At 38.0% G+C, this 26,747-nt stretch overlaps 1 long non-coding RNA gene across 1 annotated transcript; it reads right to left on the bottom strand.

Moving 5' to 3' along the window:
* On the bottom strand, window positions 1–26,481 carry LOC106994308 (uncharacterized). Its single transcript, XR_013407638.1, has 3 exons — window positions 26,272–26,481; window positions 5,902–6,830; window positions 1–300 (listed from the first exon to the last, which is right to left on the bottom strand). It is a non-coding gene; the product is annotated as an uncharacterized LOC106994308 (long non-coding RNA).
* Window positions 26,482–26,747: the final 266 nt, after the last annotated feature.

Here is a 26,747-nt window from a genome sequence, read left to right as displayed (position 1 = left end):
TAATTGAAGGATATTTATTATATACTCCAAAATCAATAAAAGGCCTGAAGGACGAGATTTTTAAGTGGTCAAGAATCCATGGAGTATTGTACTAGCTTAGTATAGCGTCATAACCAGACTTGAGGTGATGCGATAGACAGAGGAAACTTTTTTTTGAGACGGAGTCTTGCTCTGTCGCCAGGCTGGAATGCAGTGGCAAGATCTTGGCTCATTGCAAACTCCGTCTCCTGGGTCTAAGCAATTCTCCTGCCTCAGCTGCAGAGGGAATTTCTGTTCATCCTTGACTCCCATTAGCTTGCTCTGAATGAGAAGAGAAAATTAAACTCAGTGTCTTACAAGAAGTGTGGAGGAGGCTATAGACAGATAAATATTAGTACCATATTATTGGATGAGAGTAACAGGTTGAGTGTCACAAGTAAGCTGACAAATACTTTAAAAAGCAATGATTTCAAACCCAATTCTATATGCTCTTCTACTGGGGCATATACTCACAGAAGTCAGAGTCTCTATCTTATGGTTCCTTTAATCTCTTGCTGCATGCAATAGCAACTTAAATGTGAATAAAATCCTTAATACTGTTTTCTTCAATTTCCCTTAATTTTTGATGGGTTTGAGCAAGTTAAACTACCTATGTGTAATTTTTCTCAAGGCTACTATAAGTAAAAAGATGTGTACAAGGAGCATTACATTATTTTTTACATAGCTATATGAGTTAAAAATGAAAAGCATTTTAGTTAGAAGTATAAAGAACTTACTTTAAATACTTTATCTCTTTTATAAATGAAAATGTCCTTGTCTTTAATAATGTTCATCAATTTGAACATTCCTTTCCTTTTATGTCTTGGAGCTGTTAGAAAGTATTTAGCTCTGAGGCTGACATTTGGTATTTTTACTGAATTTTATCTTATTTTCAACTGTATTTTCAACCTTTTAAAATACTATGAATTATGCACACTGACTGAGAACCAGGTAAAAAAAAATTATGAATGCATATTTGTCAATAACATTTGGGACTCTGTGATATATATATACTATTATTCCAAGAGGTTGCCTTCCTGAGGTCCTGAGTCAGGATCATGCAAGTCTTCTATGGAAATACATTTGACCCTCTACATCGGTGGGTTCCACATTCAGGGATTGAACCAACTGTGGATCAAAAAAAAACACTCAAGAAAAAATTGTGTTTGTACTGGACATGTACAGTCTTTCTTTCTTGTCGTTACTCCCTAAACAATACAGCATAACAGCTGTTTACATAGCATTTACATTGTATTAGGTATTACAAGTAATCTACAGATGATTTAAAGTACACAGGAGGATGAGCATAGATTATATGCAAGTACCACTCCATTTTATATTAAGGACTTGAGCATCCTCAGATTTTGGTATCCAGAGAAGGTCCTTGAACCAGTTGCTCATGGATACTAAGGGACAGCTATTCTTTCTTAGCATTTAAAACTGACAATTGCTTTTGTGCTTCCTTCAAATTTCATGAAGTTATGACGTCTCAGGCCATCGGTTCTTCCAGCCGTTATTCACAAAATATTGATCCAACCTCCTACAGCTACAATTATGCGTGGTGCCTTTCACAATGTTGAAGATCAACAATACCTCTAATCGCCTCTCATTTGTTCAATTCTACTTGACAATTTCTCTGAAAATACCTCAAGTCACTATTAAAGATGCATTTTACCATCAACCATGATACTCTACCTGTGTTTTCTTGCAAGCTGATTATTTACACCCCTTCCGGAAGCCACAGTCTTTCAAAATTGTAGACAAGACCACAAAACACATGACAAAAAGAGAGGCCCCAGTGCAGTGACCCACACACACTGCAGAGCACACTCAGCTTGAGACAGCACAGTGCAGCTCTCTCTGAAGGTGAGAATTTGCAGCATGGTAGGTTCTTGCTCAATGGGTCGGCACATTCATTTGGTCATGAAGCCCTGGATGGCTAAGAGCGTACAAGAACATTCAGCAAGTACAGAGTTTACCAGGGTACTACTACACACACGTTTGTGTCGGCATGTGCACATTTTTTCAGAACGATGTTAGAGACAAATGGCTTCAAAGCAAATCAATGCTGCACAAAAAAACATAAAATCAGGCACATCTAGATTTCTGTATCCTTGTTAATACTTGTGTGTGTATATATATATATTTGAAATGTCTGCAGAAAATGTTAAAAGACACTGAAATCTAAATCATGTATATCTGTTGTGTATGTGTTTGTTCATATACAGTCTTTATATGTTGTTCAAAGATGGCCTATGTAGCCTGTAACTTTATCACATACTTTTTTTTCTTTTCTGTTTTTGAGATAACATTGAAGAAAAGCCAGCAGGCTTCTACCCGATTTGGTTTGAATAGAATGGGCGAATGAAATTTCCTATCATACTCTATCAGGTGCTTCAGCCAAAGCACTTTTATTTTGAAATACTTTTTTATTTTCATGCTTCTGTTTAGAAAAAATTCTGCGTATGTATTTTGGAAATTGCATCCATAAACAGATAAAATAGATAGATGTGAAGATAATTTTCTTCTATTCTGCTTATTCTCTAATTATAGTTATACCAGTGAAGCACAACACATTTCAGAATAGTTTTCTTCGGTGATTATTGATATTATTCTGTTAAACACTAGGTCTTCTCAAAAGTGTCACTGATATTTTAATACATATTGATCTCTTTTTAATTTTTTTTAAATTTCAATAGTTTTTGGAGAACCGGTGGTGCTTGGTTACACAGGTAAGTTCTTTAGTGGTGATTTCTGAGATTTTGGTGCACCCATCACCTGAGCACTGTACCCAGTGTTTAGTCTTTTTTCCCTCACCCTCTCACACTCTTGCCCCTAAGTTCCCAAAGTCCATTGTATCATTCTTATGCTGATGAACTTGTTTTCAAAAAATTTAGTTTGCTTTTTTCCTTTTTCTCTCACCTACATTTTTCTACAAAATTAATGACTGCAAATCCTGTGTTTCTTTTTATTCTTTAAACCAATTTGTTTTTCTTGGTGTGTTTGTTATTAACACCAATTAGCACACATATCCCCAAAATTTTTTTTTTCCTAGCATCCTACACATTTACGATTAGTGTCTATTTTCAGCACCTTCATTACTCTTCCAAATCACAGGACCTATTTTTTTTTATTGCTTTTCCATTTGAAGTCCAATTTTATTACTTAGTACCTCTCCAGCAATTAATTCACTCATTTTATTTTTTTTTTATTTTGTTTTAGAAACAGTGGTTCACTCTGTCACCCAGGTTGGAGTGCAGTGGGGCAATCATAGCTCACTATAACCTCGAACTCCTGGACTCAGGCAATCCTCCCACCTCAGTCTCCCAAGTAGCTAGAACTACAGGTGAACCACCATACCCAGCTAATGTTTCTGCTTTTTGAAGAAATGGTGTCTCATTAGGTTGTCCAGGCTGGTCTCTAACTCCTGGCCTCAAATGATTCTCCTGCCTCAGCCTCCCAAAGTACTGGGATTAGAGGTATGAGCCATTGTATCCTGCCTGATTTACTCTATTTGAATTGTTGCTATGTGTCACGTGAGAGAGAACAGCATGCTCCAATGGTCCAAGTAAACTCTTACCAAAGCGTATACCTCCGTGCAGTTACCTCCGTGTGTGTGTGTGTGTGTGTGTGTATTCACTTTACTAACATTTTGAAGCTCCTACTGTATGAGGTACATTGCATATAGCACTCCAGAGGGGATGCAAGAGAAACAGCCTCCACCTTTAATGTATTTATAAATTCACTAGAAAAATGCTTGGAAGAAGTAAAATCAATTATTCTTTAAAATGTTAATCAGTCCCAAATGGCATAGTTTATTTATGCAATGCTCCAGCAGATTTTTATCAATGCCTACTATGTACCAGTAGGCCAGGTCTAGGAGTGCAGCAAAATCATGGTATCAGGCCTCATGGCCTTTGAAGTGTGTCTGGATAGCTAATAGTGAACAGAAACCTGAAATGTGGCGAGCATTACAAAGGACAAACCTTTTGGAGCAGGTAACACAAAAACTCATCCTAATCATGGGGATTAGAAAAGGCTTGCTTGAGTCACTGATGTTTACACTAAAAAGATTAATAACATTGAGTAGATAAAAGGAAAGAAGTGGAGAACAAGGACTGCATGGTTGTAGTACTGGCTAAAGAAATTCTTAAATTGGGATTAAAAAAAGGCATTTGGAAAGAAAGAAACCCTAAGAGGGGCATGCAATTCAATCTAAAAATATATTTTTAAAGGATTAACTATGTTTTCTGTGAAAAATTCTGTGTACTGGGAGGGACATGGATTAGTGAAAATGACTGAGGCACAGATTCCAAGTAGAAGAAACACCTTAGCAAAGAATGGAAGGCAAAATTCTGTGTATATTGGCTTGACCACAGAAGAGAAGCTAAGCAGGAAAGGAGGTTGCACAGAAATGAGGAAAGTCAGTAGGACCTTTACTATCTAAGAAACTCTGTTCTAGAAGGTAAATGCAAAATAAACGAGAATAAGAGGAATTCGAGGCTACAAGGGGAATCCCTGGGATATTGCGAGTGTTATTGCCTGGATTAGGGTAATGCGGCAGATGCTTGGTGCCCTGCCCAAATCCCCTTGGCATCCCATTCCCATTTCCATACACACCACCTGCTACCTACCACAAGCATCTGTGACTCTCCACCCTTGGGCTTTCTCTGGCCACAGAAGCATGCCTGGTCTATCTGGGGCACACGCCAGAGGTTTGGGGAGGTTAATGCCCTTAACCAGTGAAGGATGGAAATTAGCTGATCGGTACCCTAGTTCTCTTGCCCCAGCAGAGGGGGACAACTCTAGGGCATGTTCTACTCAGTCCTCCAGCAGTCTCTTTCAGGAGAGAGCACCGGGACCTTCTATTAGCTTTCTTCACTTCTCTGTGTTACTTCTCTACTCTCTTATCAGTCTTTCTGGGATCGATTCCAAAAAAACTGCTTGCATCAAATCCTGGTCTCATAGTCTGCTTCTGGGGAAACCCAGTCTGAGCAGTGAGTTACTAAGAAAATTGAGGAAGAGTGGGGAGTGTTTGGAGATAGTGATGAAGAGATATTCCCTCATTGGGTGTTCAACCTATGAATTAACTGCCCATCCCCATCATATACATCCAACTCCATGTTCCCCTGATAACAAAGATAACGCTTCTAAGTTACATTCTGTTTATCCACTAAATGTAGAGTTATGGATCACACCAATACTGTCACATGATCCCGCATTTACAAAAATTTGCAAAAATACAATTTTTGTGTTTTACATTATTGAGTCCTGGGTTATTAATCTCTGCTTGTTTTGGTTACCACATCACAGTGAATGAGAACCCATAAAGTCAGGATATTTCAACATTAATAAAGACCTAAAAGACACCCAGGCAGAACACTCACTTTATAGGTATGGGAACCGAGACTTAGGGGAAAGAAATGACTTCAGCAAAGTCACACAGCTGGTGACAGGAGGCCTGGGAATAAGATCCGGTTTCCCTTTCTCTCTGCCAATTTCACCTTATACATAGCTGTCTTCCAGCAGGGTCAAACACCTTCGAAAATAATAGGAAACTTTGGTTTTACCACACACACACACACACACACACACACACACACACACGGTAAGAAACCAAGATGAACCACTTTGAAGGAAGTTGCTCTTAGTGTTAACAAAAGAGCAGATTTTAGACACAGAAATCATGATTCATAACATTCAAAAACTTGTCCTCTTGCCATGTTTTTTTTTTTTCTGGATTGAAAGATAATAGAAGTAATGTACAGGAGAAGCAGTTCCCTACCTTCTGGTAATAATAAGATATTTATCTAAGTGACCTGTGTTATTTAATACAGAGAAGACTTTTCAAGTAAGACAGAAAAATAACTGATAGCTACTTACCAAAACACCACTCACCAGAATTTAGAAATGAAAATAAAACAGGGAAAGATGTGTTAGAGCTGAAAACTTCTAGAAAAATGCAACAAAGACAACAAATGTTGCACCAGAGGTTGGCAAATGTTAATACAGTTGTGTTGTGGAAACTAATTTGGGTTCACAAAATCAGACGTGTAGGAAGCACATCATTTTTATAATTATATAACTGAATTAATTTCCATATCAAGCTCACAGTCCCCCAGGTGACAAAACTTAATTTCCAACAAATCATGTCCTTGTGCCAAGGTTGCCTCTAAGTTTCTGGGAAAGCTTGCAATGTGCTGGAACATCAGCAGGAGAGGGGAATGAACTTTGGATCTAGGTTTTCCATCCGTACATGTTCCTGCTCCATCTGGCTCACACTGACCATCAAGCTCTTGCGGTCAGCTGAATTTCGGTGTCATGTTTGTACCATTTTCCTATGGCTGCATGGGAGAATGGTCTGCTTCTCCTCGTGCCGTGCTGGAGAGTACAGGGACTCTCAGGAGCTAACTCAGTCCACTGGCCTGGACACCATTCATGACATTTCATCTGCTCCTGTGCCATGGAAAAATTCAGGAAACTTGCTGTTTTCCAAAGCCCTCCTCAGAAAGGCAGCACCAGTCTCTCCTATAGCTCAGATGTCCAGCCGCTTCCAGGTCCTGGGACTCAGGTCATGGAGTACAGGCAGAGAGTTTCCAGGAACAGCCAATCTCTAATTCCCTCTCCTTCCCCAGCCTCTATAGCTAGGAAAACTTGCCCTGACTCATTACAGATTCTTCCAAATCTTGCCTGTGTTTTGACTGCAACTTTTGACAATTCCATAAGGCAAAATGTTCACTCTGTTTTTTCTCTCTGTTTTGGATGCCTCGTGGGTGAGCTGCTTAAGTAGAGAAGATGTCACAGAATAACAACTGCAACAACAAAAAAAGTAGAAGATTAATCAGCAATTAATATATGAAAATATGTCTTCAGGGACAGTGACACAAAATTTAATTCTTCTTCTACCATTTCATGTGTAATATACGATCAAACAGTGATTAAAATTGGGACTAGTGAATGACAGTGAGTCTCCGCAAACAGTAGGCCATTTCCAAAACAACATGGCAACAGAGAGGAAAATCTTAAAAACAAACTCTACTCAGAGTTTTCCACTAATGAAAGAAAAGCTTAATGCTGATAAACTCACCCCCTCACCACCACCACCACCGATGTGTTGAAGTGCTAGCTTTACCCTACTGATTTGCCAGTGGGTTGAAGGGCTCATTATCCCACCCACTGTAACTTACCTATTGATGGAAGTGTCTCCTATTGATCATTTCATTTCAATTGTTTTACTCTACCAATCCCTAATACAGTCCAACCCAGATCCACAAGTTACTCAACTTTTCATCTTCACAACAATGAGATAAACGAGTTCCATCTCCTTGATTTGAAATGTACAAGAACAAGACCCACAAAGCACAACAGTGGCTGGGCTGGGACTGGAATTCAGTTGTCTTTATTTTCAGTTATGTATTTTGTTCTATTTTGTTCTGTTTGTGTTGTTTATTGTTTTTATCCACTGGGCCATGCTGATTCCAGTGTTAGCCGATATCAAGAGATGTGAGCCAAATATGTCTTAGCCTTGAAGCAGTTCATTCCTGACTTCTTTAGGGTAGTAGGCGTCATCTCAGTCATCTCAGTAGATGATGGCATTTGATTGGAACCTAAAAACATTTTATTTGAATTTTATGGAAATATATTTGTCTCCTCAGTAAGCAGCAGCAGTCAGTAGATAGAGTTAGTTCTCCTATATATAACAATCTTATTTAGCAAGAAAGCATTTCTTAGAAAATAATTTCTAGGCCAGAGACACAATTTTAATTAAGTAGAAACCATTCAATATAATAGAAGCTGCAAATAACTGTTTTGTGAATATCCTTCTCAGGTCAAAAATAATTTGGTAAAACAACTTCCTGAAATTATATCCATTTTAGGTCTCACTACATCATGCAATTGAAAGCTCAGTGAAATTCTGATTAGTAGCCTGCTGTTAAATGATACCACATAAAAGGCAAAATGTCATTTAATTGATAAGCAACTAAAAACTTAACTAGGCTATATACCCTAAGCAAATGAGTATACATCAAAAGCAATGATGTTATATTTCTTCATTTATCTTAAAATTGCACTCTGGCACATGCAATGTGCTGAGTGAAGTTTGTCTTTGTACCCAACACCTTCCTTCTTTAACTTGAAGAGAGGCTCAGTCTCTCTTATTAACCAGTATTTATGGAGCACTTACTTGGGACAAGTTGCCATGCTAACCATTATGGGGTCTTAAAATGAATAATAAAAATGGTCCCTTCCTTAAAGTATTAGTTTACTAGCTATCTGTTACAGAAGATTTTTTTTAATGCTAAATTTCTAAAAATAAATACTAGACATTAGACGGGAGTATTGATCAAGGCTCAGGCAGCCAACCTTTGAGGCACCAGTCTTTTCTCCAACTTTCTTCTAATTCCTGTCGATCTTAGCTGATGATCACAGCGGCGGCCATTCAGAGTGAGAAGAACTGTTCCCTCTTGAGCTCTATGTCCATTTACAGTCACCTCACCTTTTCTTTACTTATTCAGAGCACAACTGAGGTAGAGCCTGCATATTTCAGCGAGGTTGATTAATAGCTAAGGAATAACAAAAGAGAAATAAACACACACACACACAAACACAAATACAAACACAAACACACATACATGCAAACCATGGCATGCGATGGTGTGATTTAGAGCATATATGTGTTTATCCTCAGCTTGGGGAGTCACTTCCTTGTCTAGCTCCGAGCCTCACATCACATGGAAGAGGCTACCTATAAACTTTACCACCTTAGAAGCACAGTTGAGAATTTCTAGATTCAGCAGGCAATGGACAGAATGGTTGTGATCCTGGGCTTTGAGGTCAGTTAGAAATGAGTTCAAAACCCAGCTTTGCTATATTTCTGTGTCGATTTCAACTGTAAGTATCTATAATCCTCTGAAAATTGCATTAATAATGCTTGCTTTATTGGGTTGTTTTCAGCATTTAAAGAAATAACAAGTACTTGCCACATCACAGACCATAACTGCACGATAAGTGGTATTAATGTTATCATCATTATAACAATGATCATGTAAAAGCATAAGAGATAGCAAGACCCAAGGTGAATGGAGTTATCTCTTGCTTACCTAGAGCCTGCCATCAATATTTTCATTTTCTGTCTCAGGGCCTATTTTATCCTAGTTAATTGGTACCAAGAAAGTCTACTCCAATCAGTAAAGATTATGTGGACATTTAGCAGCAGCACTACTAACAGGCAAAAACAGAATAATCCACTCAATAAATAAAAATACACAATCCTGCATGACATATACATATATGGAGTGCATATAATTTTGCATGAAGGGTTAAACAATAATTAAAAGATAATTTAAGGCTTCACATAATTAAATAGCAATCAAATATACAACCAGCTTTAAGAGAGAGGAAAAGAGGAAAAGAGAGAAATCGACAAACATGATTTTTTAAAAGACTCCTTGGTCACATAAGTTTTAGAAATTCTGGTTTAAAAACATTAAAATTTTCCTCTTTTAAGGCTTCTCATAATCTCTAATAAGCTAATGTGCATTATGGAGCTCACATAGTGGGTACATAATTTGTAGTGTTTTCATAATTTATGTAGGCTGGACTTTTGCAAATGTGTCTCACTCTTTGCTTGTTTGCTTGTTTGTTTGGTGGTAGTAGAGATAGTTCATGAACTACAGTTCTTTGGAATATATTTTGAAAAATACTGGTAAATTTGAAAAAGTATTATTATTCTAGCAGATAGATAGCTCTATGGGTTCTAACAGGCTGGCAAGTTTTAATGGGAAAGAGGTTTTAATCTCTTTGAAGAACGGGTAGGACAGAGCATTCAACATCAGAATTAATAAATTGATACATAGCTAGAGATATTTTTACATATTCATTTATTTATAACATTCCCTTTTCATTTCACTCATACTTTTAATATCCACAAGGGATTTGAGGTGGCTCCCAGAGGTATATTTACCCCTCACAACCACTTAGCTACCACTTCAAAATAGTCCTTTACATTGCATGGTATATTGTAGTTTCAAAGTCTTCACATGCAGGATTCTCAGAATATGATGTGCTTAAGAATGTTGCAGGGAGGGGTGTGCAATCTTGTTGGTTCTCAGCCTGCAGTCAGATTCCTGGACTTTTAGCAAACATCTCAGGTTCCTCTATGCAGGTAATGTTAAGACTATACTGTTTTTAAATGTTGCTTTAGATTAACATTATTTTAAAATAATAGCTAATCAAAACTCTATCTTATTAAACTCTAAAAGCATAGATATTTCTCTAGAAATACAGATGACAAATGGATGGATAGATGACCCATAGATAATAGATGGATTCCAAGAGTTTAAAGATGATAGATAGATGGATGGATAGATAGATAGATAGATAGATAGATAGATAGATAGATAATAGATGGATTCCAAGGGTTTTAAATACATAAGTTATAAATAGGGATAATCTAGACCAGATATTTCTAGGTTTTTTTTTTTTTTTTTGCTGGAATAATTTGTCCCTGCAAAGAGGTGACTCGAACTTCTAACTTATTTATTTCAAACTGAGAAATAAAGAAAGGACGAAGGGAAGGAAGAAAAGGAAGAATGGGGAAGAGAAGGGAGGATGGGAAGGAGGAAGAGAACAGTTGGTAGTTGTCTTTAAATATTTCTATTTCATTAAGGTAGTTTAAAGGGAAGAATTTGTCTTATATAATCATAATTAAGTATAATAAATAGTTTGATTTAGAGCCACTGAGTTCAATGCCTATAGAAAGTAATGGTTAAATCTCTTAGAATTATGGCAGCTTTCGTTTCATTATCTTTAGTGGCCAACCCCTCTCCACCTGCTCTTCCAAATAAGGAACATGGAATCTAGGTGCTGTGATATGCTGAAGGTTGTAGAGGCAGTTAGTGACAGTGATAGGGTCAGTCTTTTATGTTGACTGTTGGGTCCTAGCCAAAAGCTGCACATGAGCCTGCATCTAAGAACAGTGGGAAAGAGGTATACCTGTAACAAAGCCTGGGGTCAAGAGTTAACCACATTTCTGTGGCAGGCCCTGCAGCCGGACAACAGCCTAAGTCATAATGTGTGAGGAGCAGGTAAAGTCAGCTGACTTGGCTGGCAGCCCCACCTAAAGGTTCTTGCAAGGTGAAGCACAGCAACCAAAACTGTTCTAGGGTAAAGAAGGTTTAGGTCAATAATCTATATGTCTAGTTTCTTAACAACTAAGGGATAACTAAAGAAAAATAAACACACACAACAAAACAACATGGTATAAGATGGTGAGGCTTGCACAGTCCTTGGGGGAAGTGGTGCCTGCCCGTGTGAATCAGAACCACAGCTGTCAAGTTCAGCCTGTCCCAGGCCGATCCCAACATCCCCTAATGATTACCTGCCATCTGTGTTCTCAGCCACACCCATCTGGGCACCAATAACTGACTCAGCCTAGCAGAATTAGAAGCTTTGACCCTGCCCACTTGCAAGTGGGGTCTGGAAACTGTCCATTGCTGTCTTAAGTCATACAGCCTGGAGGTCAACTGAATCCTGTGTGCCAGAAAGAATATTACATTTCAAGTTTCCAAACTAACCCTCATGTCACAGCCAGCTTGTCTAACTGACCCTTTCGAAAGTTCAAGTTTATAATGCTGGGTTTCTCTTGCAAGCAACTTCTCCATGGTAGGGAATCAGGAACCTATCTCTGAATGCCAGTCAGCCAACTGGGGAGCTGAATCTTTCTCACCTGGTGTGGGAGGGTAGGAAGATGAGGATGGATGGGAGAATGTTAATCCCAGAGGAGAGGAAGGTGGCAAGGAGCAGGAAGTGCATCAGGAACTTAGCACATCAGACCTCAGCAGAATGCAGGGGTCCAGCCACAATGAAGTTCTGAAAAGTAAAAACCCATTCTATATAAAGTGAAAATTAGAAAATCACAGAAGATCGGCTGGGGGTGGTGACTCATGCCTGTAATTCCAGCACTTTGGGAGGCCAAGGTGGGCGGAATATTTGAGGTCAGGAGTTCAAGACTAGCCTTCCCAACATGGTAAAACCTTGTATCTACAAAAAAAAAAAAAAAAAAAAAAAAGAATTAACAGTGATGCATGCCTGTAATCCCAGCTACTTGGGAGGCTGAGGCAGGAGAATAGCTTGAACCCAGGAGGTGGAGGTTGCAGTGAGCTCAGATAGCTCCACGGCACTCCAGCCTGGGTGATAGAACTAGACTCCGTCTCAAAAAAAAAAAAAAAAAAAAGATTACCATGAAAATTACTCAGTACAATGAGTTCATGAGATTCATAGCTGGGTGATTTACTCGGATATGACAGACACCAGACTCAGAACCATGGTAATGAAGCTTTCATTAAACTTGTAGCCTGGGGCAATGTCAGGACAGGCAGCAGGCATGGTCGTATCCAGGGGATGGAGATCCTGGGCTCCCTTGAGAAGAACTGGGAAAGACTGGGACTGACTTTAATTTATGGTGTTAAAACTGCAACACTTTTCGTTAATTATTCTTTGAATGTTGGCACGTTTTCTCTACCACTTTTGGCACTTCTATCTTTTTGCTGCTTTTTTGAGGTAATGATTAATGCACGTAATGGTTAGAAAAAAATATAAAACTATGCAATGCTGAGTTCATTTTTATTGCACCTTGATCTTTTTTTTTTTTTCTTAGGTATCTTCTTATAACAGTCTTGATCTTTTTTTGAAGTTTGATGTAATAAGACCATCAGTCATTGGTGTGTTAGACATAATGAGTGCCTGACAGATGTAGCACAGAATTGCTGGAATCTCTTACCAAAAACAAGGTTAAGCTTCCTCACCAAGAAGCCTAGCTCTGGCCTTCTCTGCCCCTACCCATTCCCTAAGGCTTCCTCCAACATTCCCTCCAATAGTCTCATGGTTCTAACCTTTTCCTTTTTGATACCCTTCTTCTTCAGCCTCTTTTTCCTCCTAAGTTCTCCAGGGTTCCTTTCTCCACACCTTTCTCCTTTCACCTGGTGTTAATTCTCGTCCTCATCCTACCTGCTGATGACCTCAAAGACTACGTTTTGCATGATTTCAAAATCTCTGTGGAATAATTTGACAGTCCTGCCATCAACATTTTTTACCAACTAAAGCATGAAGGAGATGGATCTACTCCTTTTCTTCAAGCACATAGCTGTGTGTGTGTAGAACTCTTGTCCTCATCGTCTTCATTCCCTGACAACTACTCTCACCCTGAATTCCTCAATATTCCCTCTCAAAGTATGACTCCTTCCACATATCCATCCATTTATTGATTGGTTTTCTATTCATTTGTCTCTTTTGTTTTGTCTTGTCATAATGACCCTTCACTCCTCTTCCCAAAATGAGTACCTCAGATGTATGTCATAAATATATCTCAATGTGTCTTATTACTGAGCCTAAGATTGAGCATCTCCAGCAAGACTATTTTGGTTACAAAGTTTGGAGACTGTTGAGTGACCTGATTACTAAAGAGAGAACTGGAAATCAAAGCACAAGGGCAGAGTTCCCACCTGCTGCCCTGTCCCCCAGTCTCAGGAACTTCCAGAAAGTGTCCACTGACTCTGTTTACCTCATCAGGTACTAACTGAAGAAATGACTCCTCATGATATTCATATATTTAAAAATTCTCCAAGGACCCCACAGAGCATTCCTCAGTTAAGGACTCCTCAAAACAACAGCAGGGAACACATTGTTTCAAAAGCATTACTTACATATTTTTTTAAAACACCACTATCAGAACTTTCTGGTTCCATAAGTTTCCCTCAAACAGAATTATGGTTGATGAAAGCCAAATTTTAAAAGTAAGAAACCTTGTCGTTTTTCCCCAACTCTCACATACTGTGTTGATGCTCCTCCTACCCACCCACCCTTATCTCAATCCATCCTTAACCCAAGATGTTTGTGAGAATCCCTGAGAAGCTTGTGATCCAAACTCATGATCTGGACTTGCATACCCCCAAAGCACCAGGGCCCGACTCTGTATTCTTTTTCAGCAGACATTTATGGCATTGAGTGAGGGGGTGTGTGTGTGGTTATGGGTGTGGGTGTGGGTGTGATGCTCCTGCTTTCAAGGCCTTTACTGTGTAGTAGAAATGCAAGAGTTGGCATTTACTAAAAGTATCAAATATTTGCCATTCACTATGCTAGGTTCTTTACATCCATCACAACACTTGATCTTTGTAGCTTTTTTTTTATAAAGTAGATATTACTATTGCCATTTTAGAAATTTAAAAAAAAATCTTGAGGCAGAGAAAAAGAAGCAACTAGCATCATCACACAGCAAGTGTCAGAGGGTGGTTTTGGACTCACGTGTGTCTGGCTCCAGGGTCCATCAATTTTCTCAATTTCAACCAACCTACTTTCCCACCCTTACTTCTCATCTTTCCAATTCACTCCTCTATCACCACGCCTCTATCAATCCTTCAGCCTCCCAAGATTGACTGTCCATTGTTTCTACACATTTTCACCGTACCCCACCCTTCTCATGTCCCTCCTTCCCTCGTTCCCCACTTCAAATCCATGGTTGATCTTCAGAAGCGCTCCTTGGCTCACACCTTTGGTTCTGCGGTGGTTTGCTCTCTTTGCATGCTCATTTGGTAAAACTCCAATCCCAGTTAAACCCAATACTCCACTTCCTTGTGTCTGCTTCCTTCCCATGGCTCAGAGCTGAAGAGAAACATCCAGCCAGCAGGACTGGTCTCGGGTGAACCACAAACATCAGATTAGCCCTTAATGGTGGGCACTTTTATGATTGTTGTACCACATGTTTAAACAGCTGACTATGCAAAACTGGATAAGTTCTATAACTCCCCAAATGTGTCCCAAGGTGAAATCTAGCATATACACATACGATTAAGCATTGGCTGAAATTGTGTTAGTTGATGGAGGCTATTTCTCCTAATTTCTTTAAGCTCTCCTTATTCTTCCTAGAAGCATATGAAGCTTACTTTTAGAACCAACATCTCCACCTTTGCCAAACAACAGAGAAACCTAAGTCGCTATAATAAAAGTGCAAATAGTCTTTAGCTTGGCCAACAGCAATGCATCCAAGCATCAGCAGAAAAAGACTGGCTGGCCGCCTGCATGTTTCCTCATAGCAATAGCATCTTCTCCCTCACCATTTCAGGCTCAAAAGCTGAATGTTTCCAGAGTACTGAGAGTGAACACAAGCTCTCAGTGTAAACTCACAAGAATCAAACTGATAAATGGATGTACAAAACCAGAATGCAACTACATATAAGGCCTGTTGCAAAGTCCCCAATATTTGAAGCAGCATAACCAGCTCTCCTCCCCAATATAAAAAGCCGCATCAAAAGCAAGTTGATTGAGGAGCTTGGCATGAGAGGAAAAGAAGTTACCTCAATTAAGTTCATAATAGAATTAGTCTAAGATAGCTTAAGGCATCCAGTGCCACAATGGGACTGGAATTCTGATAGTCCCTTGGCCCCCATTCCTTTGCACAGTGCTTGAGAGATCACTTATTAGCTTCTGTGATCCTCTCCCCTTCCCTCCATAATATTCAAAATATCTTTCTTTAGCAACATTAATTCATTCAGTTTGGTCACTATTACATCTCACAGACATGAAAACCACTCTATCTGTTTATGGTAATTTGACTGGCTGGAAGCAGTGGCTCATGCCTGTAATTCCAGCACTTTGGGAGGTCAAGGTGGGAGGATAGCTTGAAGCCAGGAATTCAAGACCAGTCCACGCAAAATAGCGAGACCCCAGCCTCTACAAAATAATAATAATAACAAATAACTAAAAACAAGATAACTTGACATAACTCTAATTTCTTATACCTTGGTTTCATAGGTAAATTATCAGAGTTGAATTACAGGAGAAAGTGCTATGAGGTACACTGTGGGAGATAAGAAAATCAGGTAGGATACTTAGGGCACTTCATCTTTCTTTTTCACCTATGCACAGGGCTGGTACATCTGGATATGTGCCAGAAAACTGATTCAAGAGGAAAATTCAATTAGCAGTAGCAAAGATTCCCCCAAATTGCCCATGTGTGGCTGGTATTTTTTTCAAAGAGTTATTACAGCAAAACGCTGCTGTTTAGTCCATGTCACCCCTGCACACCATCAAATCTGTAAAAACAAGGAAATTATTTCATCTTGTATTATCTTTTTGGCTGAAAACAATCTAAACCCATCTTCATCATCAAGAGAGTCTGTGATGCAGGTATTCATTTAACTGCAATGTAAGAAGCAAGATATCCAAGAGTTTGTTTTCTCTGTTTTGTCTTTTCTGCACCTTAAATTTATTTTCTTTGAAATCTGGTCAGAAAAAAAAAAGAAGCTTACTGCTTCAAAACTCATTATTAGTACAATAAGGTAGTTTTCACAGAATGTAATAACTATGGATGGAATTCAAACTACCGACATCTATATTATGATCATATTTTTCAACTAAAAGTCTCTTTTTAAATTAATTACAGAATACCAGTTAATTCCTCTGAGCATTCAGATTTTTTAGTGTAAGTAATTAACTCCTCTGACCCTCCCTCATCTTTTTTAACACCATGAACCAGTGTCATTAGCATCGAGTCAGATGTGCTTTCTCATCCTTGCCGCACACAGAGGCAAGTCACAGCCACAGCCCTCTGACTTCTAAATGCACACATGCATAAGTGTGCTGAGATCCTCTCTCCTTGGAGGCTTCCTGCACAAAGACTTGGATTTCTGATGGAAACGCCACTGAGGTGATCTTTGCCATCTGTCCAGTGTTTCTGGGGAGGCATCATGGGCGCATGTTGGAGGAGAGAGAGTTTATGTGCTCCTAACGTTGATCTGTGTTATTTTTTCCACCCACCAAGCCAGTAAGCTGGCAGGGGGCCACTTTCTATTTTCTCAGAAGCACAGAGTGGTTCCCCTGTATTTTAAAAAGGCAAATGCTGCCTTGTTCAACCTAATCATTCCTTAAAAAATGAGAGTAAAGAACTGAACCCACTGCATTTTAAGAACTGAACCTCACTGCCTGAGGAGTAAGCCAAGGCAGCATTCTAAATACTTCAGCTTTTCCTTCCTAAAAGACAGAAAAGTAGTGTAGAAAATGGGCTGTCTTCAAGGGGAGCCGCCCACCTTCTGACACTCTGAGTACCAGAATGTGCTATTCCTAGTTCGTCCTGGAACTCCCAAACAGAATTTGATCAAACCCTAGTACCAGGTGGCCCTGTCATGAGTGCGTCATCCATTTAAAACAGCATGTATCCACTTATAACAGAAGCTGATCTAAAATTGTTGACTGTCTCTTCTGATATATATAACTAGAGTTCTAGGAATGATGTTGAAGCATAGGTATTTGGGGAAGGCAGACTTGGGTGTCGTGTCAAAGCCAGAGAATTGGAACACTGACATTGAAGACAGCTTGAGAAAAAGACCTTTAGGTGCAAGGAAAGAAGTTTTGATTACTGACAATAACCCTTATACTAGTGTCTGGGGAAAAATTACTGAAACTCAGCTTTGCCATGTGATCCATTTAGTTTTTCATTGATAATTAAACATATAGTTACAAAGATTTTTTTAAAATTCTACTATTAGTCTTCCATGTTAACTTCATCTGTTCAAAACTAAGTTGTCCCCTCTTACTTACAAGAGGTAAGTGGGTAAGTAATTCAGGTCTTTCTTTGAAAAACTGTATTAGGTGACTATTCTTAGTGAAACACTTTGCTATGTGCCACAGTGGATACAAGGTTCATAAAACAACAAATTTTATTTATAAAATAAGATCAATAAAATATGGTAAGAACTCTCAGCCAGAAATGAGAAAATAAAACAAGGTTCTCAGAGCAATCATTTCCTGTTTTTAAGCCTTAACTTTTTAATCTATCAAATGAGAAAATGTGTTAGGAGGTTTCTAAATTCCTTTACAATGTTAACATTCCTTCATGGGTCTTTATTTTCCTCCTACTAGATCAGCTTTGTTTTAAAACCTCTCTTATTTTTCCATGCAACAATTTCTCTCTCTGATCCTATATTACTTTCCTAGCAATTTCATCTACTCCCATAGCTTTAGTTTCCACTTTCAGACTTTTAATCCCAAAATGTTGTAGATGATAGATAGATAGATAGATAGATAGATAGATAGATAGATAGACTTATGTCTCACTCTTCAAACCTGATATACAGCTTCCTATCAAATTTCTCACCTGTATGTCCCAAATTGATCACAAACGTTCACATTCAAAATTGAAAACCTTCTTCTTTTCTTGTATCTGTCTCGGTAAATAATAATACTGTCAACCCAAATACCAAAACAAAAAACTGTAAATTTTCCACGATAGCTTCTCTAGCCATCCAACTGGTTCTCTGACCTGCTGATTCTTCCTCTTCCATTCTCATACCTCTAATCCATGTTCCTGGGCTATCATCAGAGTCATCAGAGTGACTTTTCCAAATCCCAAATATATGAATCTATCTTTTTGTAAGTTTGAATCATTTAGCCACAAGTTTGTTGCTGCTGTCACCATCTTAAAATCCACCTGTGGTTCCCTATCACCAAGATGTACTTCTCAATTTGGAATACACATTGCTCAGGAGGCCTGGTAATGTGCTGGGGGAATTTAAAACCCAGGATAACATCTTGGTTTTGAAATTCAATTTTACTTGGTAGCAGTAAGTTGAAAAATTGTCCTAACATTAAAACGAGTAGGAGAAGACACGTTAGAATCCAAAAAACATGAAGGGATATCATAAATACATTTTTCACTTGTGATGGCCCACTTCAGGCTATGCCCCCAAAACCCACAGTGGAGGGCAGATATTCTTCTTACCCCTTTGGAATACTTTAGATGAAATGTTTGAGAAGTATCACGAATGCAGAATAAAACCAAGACTTCTTAGTACAACATTTGCATTTCTCTATCATCTGATTCATACCTAATTGCCTCAACTGTCTCATCCTCTTCCCTCTGCCCCTGTCCCACCCAGGACTCCAACCATCACGAGGTGCCTACATCTCAACATGCTGTGTTATTTCATGTACAAAGGCATGAGTTTGAAGAAAGTATAGAATATGAGGTGGGGAGGGACCATGGAGCATGGTGGGCAATGAGTAACTTGTGATGGTGTGTAAGCTTGGTGGACCTGCTTGAAAGTAGAAAGTGAGAAGTTTGGGAGGAAGTTCAAAGGAATGATTGGAGCCAGCTCATGTTCTTCATGCCACAATAAGACTTACTTCAGTAGACAATGGGGAGCCACTGAATGTTTTAGGTAGTGGAATGGCAGGATCATCTGTATTTTATAAATAAAAGACTAAGCTACATCATGATACCTCTGGTAATAAAGTGACATATGGATCAAAGACTAGAGTGAAGTCCAGGTGAAAAATGAAATTCTTAACAATTACCAAAGATGACATTCTTAACAATTACCAAAGATGACATTCTTAACAATTACCAAAGATGATATTCTTAACAATTACCAAAGATGAAATTCTTAACAATTGCCAAAGATGAAATTCTTAACAATTACCAGAGATGATATTCTTAACAATTACCAAAGATGAGATTCTTAACAGTTGCCAAAGATGAGATTCTTAACAATTGCCAAAGATGAAATTCTTAACAATTACCAGAGATGATATTCTTAACAATTGCCAAAGATGAAATTCTTAACAATTACCAAAGATGAAATTCTTAACAATTGCCAAAGATGAAATTCTTAACAATTGCCAAAGATGAAATCCTTAACAATTACCAAAGATGATGTTCTTAACAATTACCAAAGATGATATTCTTAACAATTACTGAAGAGTTGACCGTGGGAATATAAGTGACACTTTTCACTCTAAAGGCTTGAGGTTAAAAACAAAAAATTCAACCACAGCAGGAACTGTGATAATGATTCATTTGGTAAACATCCTGTAGTAGATGTTTCCGATACTCATATTAGTAAAAGCAAGCAAATTCAGCTTTTCTAACCCCAACATATGTTCATTAAAACCAGAGAGACAGATCACAATTGTCTTTTGCACATATCGAGTCCACAATTTCAAAATTGTGTGCTAGTGTCAGGTCTCCTCCACATTGCCTGTACACTCTGTTCCCATTGCTTAGAATGCCCTTCTTAGTACGGACCCTATTCCAATTGTGGAACCCTTAACCGCATTTCAAAACCCAGGACAAATGATACCTCCTTAAAGAATGTCCTCTCATGGCCAACAAACGTATGAAAAAAATGTTCATCATCATTGGTCATTAGAGAAATGCAAATCAAAACCACAATGAGACACCATCTCACGCCAGTTAAAGTGGCGATCATTAAACAGTCAGGAAACAACAGATGCTGGCGAGGATGTGGAGAAATAGAAATGCTTTTACATTGTTGGTGGGAGTGTAAATTAGTTCAACCATTGTGGAAGACAGTGTGGCAATTCCTCAAGGATCTAGAACCAGAAACACCATTTGACCCAGCAATTCCACTACTGGGTATATACCCAAAGGATTATAAATCATTCTACTATAAAGACACATGCACACATATGTTTACTGTAGCACTATTCACAATAGCAAAGACTTGGAACCAACTCAAATGCCCATCAATGATCGACTGGATAAAGAAAATGTGGTATATATACACCATGGAATACTATGCAGCCATAAAAAAGAATGAGTTCATGTCCTTTGCAGGGACGTGGATAAAGCTGGAAGCCATCATTCTCAGCAAACTAACAAAGGAACAGAAAACCAAACACCGTATGTTCTCACTCATAAGTGGGAGTTGAACAATGAGAACACGTGGACACAGGGAGGGGAATATCACACACTGGGGCCTGTCAGGGGTGGGGACAAGGGGAGGGAGAGCATTAGGACAAATATCTAATGACTACAGGGCTTAAAACCTAGATGATAGGTTGATAGTGCAGCAACCCAACATGGCACATGTATACCGATGTAACAAACCTGCACGTTCTGCATATGTATCCCAGAACTTAAAGTAAAAGAAAAGAAATGTCCTCTCACTGCCACCAAATGAAGTTGTATCAGGGCTCTGCAGTGGGTGGCAGTGAGAGGCAACTTCCCCGAGAAGTTCTGTGTACACGTGGCTCTGATAGCCTCACCTTGCTGTAATATAATTATGTTTCTGCATGTTCAGCTCACTTTAGACTGTGAGCTTCTTAAAAATAGGCCCATGCCTTCTGTCCCCTTTTATCCCCAGTATCCTTGGGCAGGATGCTCAAGCCCTATACCTACTAAACAATTGAGAGTTTATTGGATGAGCATATTAAAGAATTAAAACTCACAAAGAAACTAGCCTCATGACTTTGCTACATCTCATATACACACACATGTGTTGATATGATTTGGCTGTGTCCCCACCCAAATCTCATCTTGAATTGTAGCTCCTATAATTCCCATGTGTTGTAGGAGGGACCCGGTGGGAGATAATTGAATCATGGGAGCAGTTTCCCACATACTGTTCTTGTGGTAGTGAGTTAGTCTAATGAGATCTGATGGTTTTATAAGGGGTTTCTCTTTCACTTGGTTCTCATTCTCTCTCTCCTGCCGCCATGTAAGACATGCCTTTTGCCTTCCACCGTGATTGTGAGGCCTCCCCAGCCCATGGAACTGTGAGTCCATTAAACCTCTTTTTCTTTATGAATTACCCAGTCACAGGTATGTCTTTATCAGCAGCATGAAGACAGACTAATACACATGTCAAAAAAAATTCAGGGACATGTAAACTCATTTCAAAAATAAAAGTCCATCTTACAAGATTAAATCTACCTTCTATAAAATTTGACTATTCAACTGATCTATACTTCCTGTAAGTAGTAACATCATTAACAAACATCTTATGTTTGAGGGGAATTAAGTAATGATCATGCAAATACACAAGCTTTAAAATTTGACTCTCCAATAACACTCCATAGAGTGGGCAGAAGAGCTTTTAATATTCCTACTTTAAAAATTTGGTAGCTGAGAATGAAAGTGAATGTGTGGATATCCAGATTCCACTGCTGATCCTCTATTAAGATGCTGTTATATATGTTATTATGAATTTTAATTTAAAACAAAATGCCAGGGTAATAATATTTAAGGAGATGAAGATAAGTCTGCATGGCTTTTTAAATCTACTTTCTGGATATGCCTTACATACTTCAAAGGAGAGAAATACTTCTCATAAAAGGATAGTTTTTGATAATTATAAAAAGCAAATGTAAATAGAAATAAATTGCTATTAACATATAAAGACCTTATCTCATCTTCCTGTAGTATTTTATTTTTATATTTAGAGTGAAGGGGAGGTCATCCACAATAGCAGATGTACATACGTTAGTCAAAGATATTCTGTAACTATCTTCTTCTTTGATTTCTCCCCTGTCTATTATAATGAGGAAGTTGAGATATTGAATCACTTCATGGCATAAAGCTGAGTCATAAAAACTAAACTTTTAAAATAAACATAGGGAAGTGTGGAAAATAAATTATAGCATTTATTGAATCCTTGCTATACAGAATAACTGAGATAAACTATTGACACATGCTATCTGATTTAATATTTAAAATATTTTCTGGTTTTTCTTACTGGCACCTAATACAAATAGCACCTGCATGTACTTGTTAATGTGAATTTAATGCCTTGGCAATTTATATCAAGTATCAAAACAAGGGGAGTCAAAGCCCGATTTTTGCTTACATCAACGAGGTTACAAACATCATCTATGACCCTCAAACCTCTGAGATATATCTGCCTTCATGAGTTGACCAACACTCCCAGAAACTGTCTCATCAAAAAACAGAAAGCAAGTGACCATTGAGTCCATGTTGGTTCCTTGCATCCAGACTGTGTTATGTCACATTTTAAGATAAAAATATATGTACATAGATACATGATAGATAGATAGATAGATGATAGATAGATAGATAGATAGATAGATAGATAGATAGATAGATAGACAGAATAGACAGAAAGACAGACAGATAGATAGATAGAGTGAGTACTCAGAAGAAGACTTTAGAACTGTCTCTAAGATTCTATCATTATGTAGAGTAAATGTATACCATTTTACAAATTTTAAATAAAAGAAAAAGATCTTTCCATAAATTCCAAAATATGACATATAATGGTCTTCAGCAGGCAAAAGAGATTTGGAAAGAGGTTTCTGAAGCCTTTTTTTTTTTTCTCCAGAATTAGAGGTAAGAGTGTCAAAACCTACAAAATGTAGGTAAGTAAATCTACTGAATGGTCTCCAAATGTATGTATAGCCAAAGGAATGAATAACTTGTCCTTCCTTGCATAATGACTTTTCTTTTGCTCCAATACCTTTCTTATTTCTGACTTCATTCTGTTGGTTTGAAAAATGTGGACAGCTTTTAAGTGTAGCTTTATACATTAAAGATTGGATATTATCAGTTGTTGGACAGGTATGGTGTGCCATACAATGTTTTATGTGATTTGCAAACACAATCTCATTTAAGTAAGGTAGTCCTTCTTTTTCAAGCTTTACAGATGATGAAAATATGGTTCAGAAAAAAATTAAGCCACTTGCTTAGATTCACACAGTTAGAGTTCAGATTTGAATCCAGGTCTTTCTGATTCTAAAATTTGAATTCTACCCATTGTGTTACACTGCTTCACAGAGATTCATCTGAATATGCTGTACTGTGTCTTGGGATGCATTTTTATCTATAGGTAATATTTAATGTAGCAGCATTTTTCCATATGTATTCCATGGATGGCACTTATTTTTAATAGGCTTTATTTTTTAAGCTGTTTTATGTTTACCAAAAAATTGAACAGGAAGTACTGAGAGTTCCCATCTATCCCCTCCCTACCTGTTATCCTCCTATCATCAACATCTTGCATTACTGTGGTATATTGGTTACAATTAATGAGCCAATACTGATACTTTCATCAAAGTTTTGTGGTTTTCTTCATATAGAACTTGTAGATATTTTGTTAGATTTATATCAAAGTATGTCATTTTGTTGTTGTTGGTAATGTAAATGGCATTGTGTTTTTTAGTTCAAATTCCAATGTTCATTTCTGGTATATAGAAAGCAAATGATTTTTGTATATTAAGCTTGTATCCTGCAATATCACCATGTTATTTATTGGAATGCCACTTTTTAATATTATTAAACATTCTTATATGATGATCTCAAAATGCCCATAAGGTGACAAGTTGCCTTATTATAAAAGACCCTCTGCTCTTTAATTCTAAAAAGTGTATTCTAGATTTGAGATTAAAATTATTTCATTCATCTGTCTTCATATAGAATATTTAGTCATCTGGGGGATATCTATGAAGAATTCATAAGTTACTTTTAATTGAACATTATTATGCTTTTCCAAACTACAGTGTGTAATTAGAAACAAAGAAATTGTATTTAAGTATTACAGATTATGAATCTGCATGGGTGAATATGCTTCTGGAAGAACTGGTAACAAAAATGCTTTTTTCCATTGCTCACAAAATATATGTCCCGAGGCACTCTCGTGTTTTTCTGGCCACATATATGTGACATAAGCTCCTGTTGGGACGGTTTCCCACCACAGGAATGCATTTCAGGGCACACAGTGGATGCAGCAGGTCAGGGCTGCTGGACCATGGGACCAGTATGATCAGAAGGGCCCTGAACAAGTCGTGAAAAAGTAAAAACTTCTTGTGCCATCCCGTGTAGGTTGACAACAACAAAAAAGTGATAGGTATACAGTGTATCTTTATAAAATAAGATCAGGCTGGGCGCAGTGGCTCACGCCTGTAATCCCAACACCTTGGGAGGCCGAGGCGTGCGGATCACTAGATAAGGAGATTGAGACCATCCTGGCTAACATGGTGAAATCCTGTCTCTATTAAAAATACAAAAAATTAGCCAGGCATGGTGGCCATGCCTGTAGTCCCAGCTACTTGGGAGGCTGGGGCAGGAGAATCACTTGAACCCGGGAGGCAGAAGTTGCAGTGAGCTGAGATCATGCCACTTCACTCCAGTCTGGGCAACAGAGCGAGACTCCATCTCAAAAAATAATAATAATAAATAAATAAGATCAACAAAATATGACAGGTACGAAGATCACTGTATAACTATCACTTTTTTGTTGTCGACCTACATGGGATGGCCCAACACTTTTTTGTTGTTGTTGACGTACATGGGACCACACAATTATCAACATGGAAATAGAAAAGCTATCCAAAATGTACTTCAATATCACATACAGTGTATATTTATCACTTTTTTAAAAGCTTGGGACAGTGTGTAAAATTACTTTTGTTGATAGAGGTTCATGTCTCAGTGTAAAAACTGTCAAACCTAGACAAGACACTTTACTTTGAATGCAAAGTAAATTTCTAAAAAGTACTTATCCTCTTTTAGATTTAGGTAATTATTTAGAAGTGTGAGAGCATGAATAAAGATATGACATGAACAAGACACTTTCTTATAATAATCTAATTCAAGAAATAGTACAAACATATATGAACGAATAAATTATCAAGGTCAATTTAATGTAGCAGAAACTGAGACTGCCAAATGAATATATAAGAGAGTCAGCCACAAAGGATCACAAAAGTCTACATGATCATAGTTATCAATTTGGAAACAGAAAATCTATTTAAAATGTACTTATACATCATATTAATCTTCCATACACTTTGGAGAGGTGGAGTTTCATTGTTGCTGTTGTAACTAGTGTTTTTGTTGAATAACCCATTCTCTAGGAAGCACATAATGAAATTAACTCTGACTCCCTCCTTCTTCCCACACTGTCCCATAACCTCTTCCTCCTCCAGCAAGACTCAGAAGGAAGATGATTGTTTACAAGGGAAGGTAAATTAGTTTATGTTACTCCCAGATCTTGTTACACCATGAATTCATATAATAAACATAGCTTCTAGAATTTTAACTTCCATTTGTTATATTATCAATTCAGACCCCCCAAAATTAAATTTCTTTGAATATCTAATTTTAATAGGTTAGATGCTTTCTGCCAATTTTTCTCTGTAATGCAAACCTAATGTGATAATGAAAACCAATAACAAAATCAGAGGCTTCCTAGACAGTAGCCCATCTTCATTTCCAAGTTAAAGATTTTGGTTGAAACTATTTGCAAGCATATAATAATAATTCCTGTGCAAGAGAGTCTCTATTGAATGATATGTACTCTGAAGACAGTATGAAGGAAAGAGGCTCTTCGGAAGATCCAAGCTGGCTGCCAAGCTTCCATATCCACTTCAAAGTTTCCTGTAATATTAAATGTTTGGCCTTCACAGAAGACATTTCCAAAGACAACATATACATTAAAACCATACCTTGGGATAGTCAGGGCTGGAGGCTCCCAAACTTGTATATGAAACATGACATAACAGAAAGAGCAGGCTATTTGGAGGGAGAAGGTTGAGTTCAAGTCCAAGCCCTCAATCTCTTTGACATTGCAAACAGGGTCATCACTTAACTTCTATGGGTCCAGTTCACACGTCTGCCTTACCTTTCTCGAAAACAGTTTGTTTGTCAAATAAAATGATGTGAAGGTAAGGACAAAAGAAGACATTGGTAAGATATTCAAGAGGTTAAAAGAGGATGTGGTAAATGATTGCCATATACCTCCCTCCTCTTTCTTCTCTTGGTTTTAACTGCTCAGCAAAATATTTAGTGAGTGCCTGCTAAGTTTCAGTGATAAGCCCTGGAGATACAGAGGGGGAATAAAATGACATGGTCCCTGACCTGAAGTAGTCAAGAAGTGACATTATCTGACTTTGGTTTTATAAGGATCACTGTGGTTACTATG

Source organism: Macaca mulatta, chromosome 17, assembly GCF_049350105.2.
Source record: "Macaca mulatta isolate MMU2019108-1 chromosome 17, T2T-MMU8v2.0, whole genome shotgun sequence".
NCBI lineage: Eukaryota > Metazoa > Chordata > Mammalia > Primates > Cercopithecidae > Macaca > Macaca mulatta.
The sequence above is the reverse complement of the archived record's forward strand: the minus strand, read 5'-3'. Positions and strand labels throughout refer to the sequence as shown.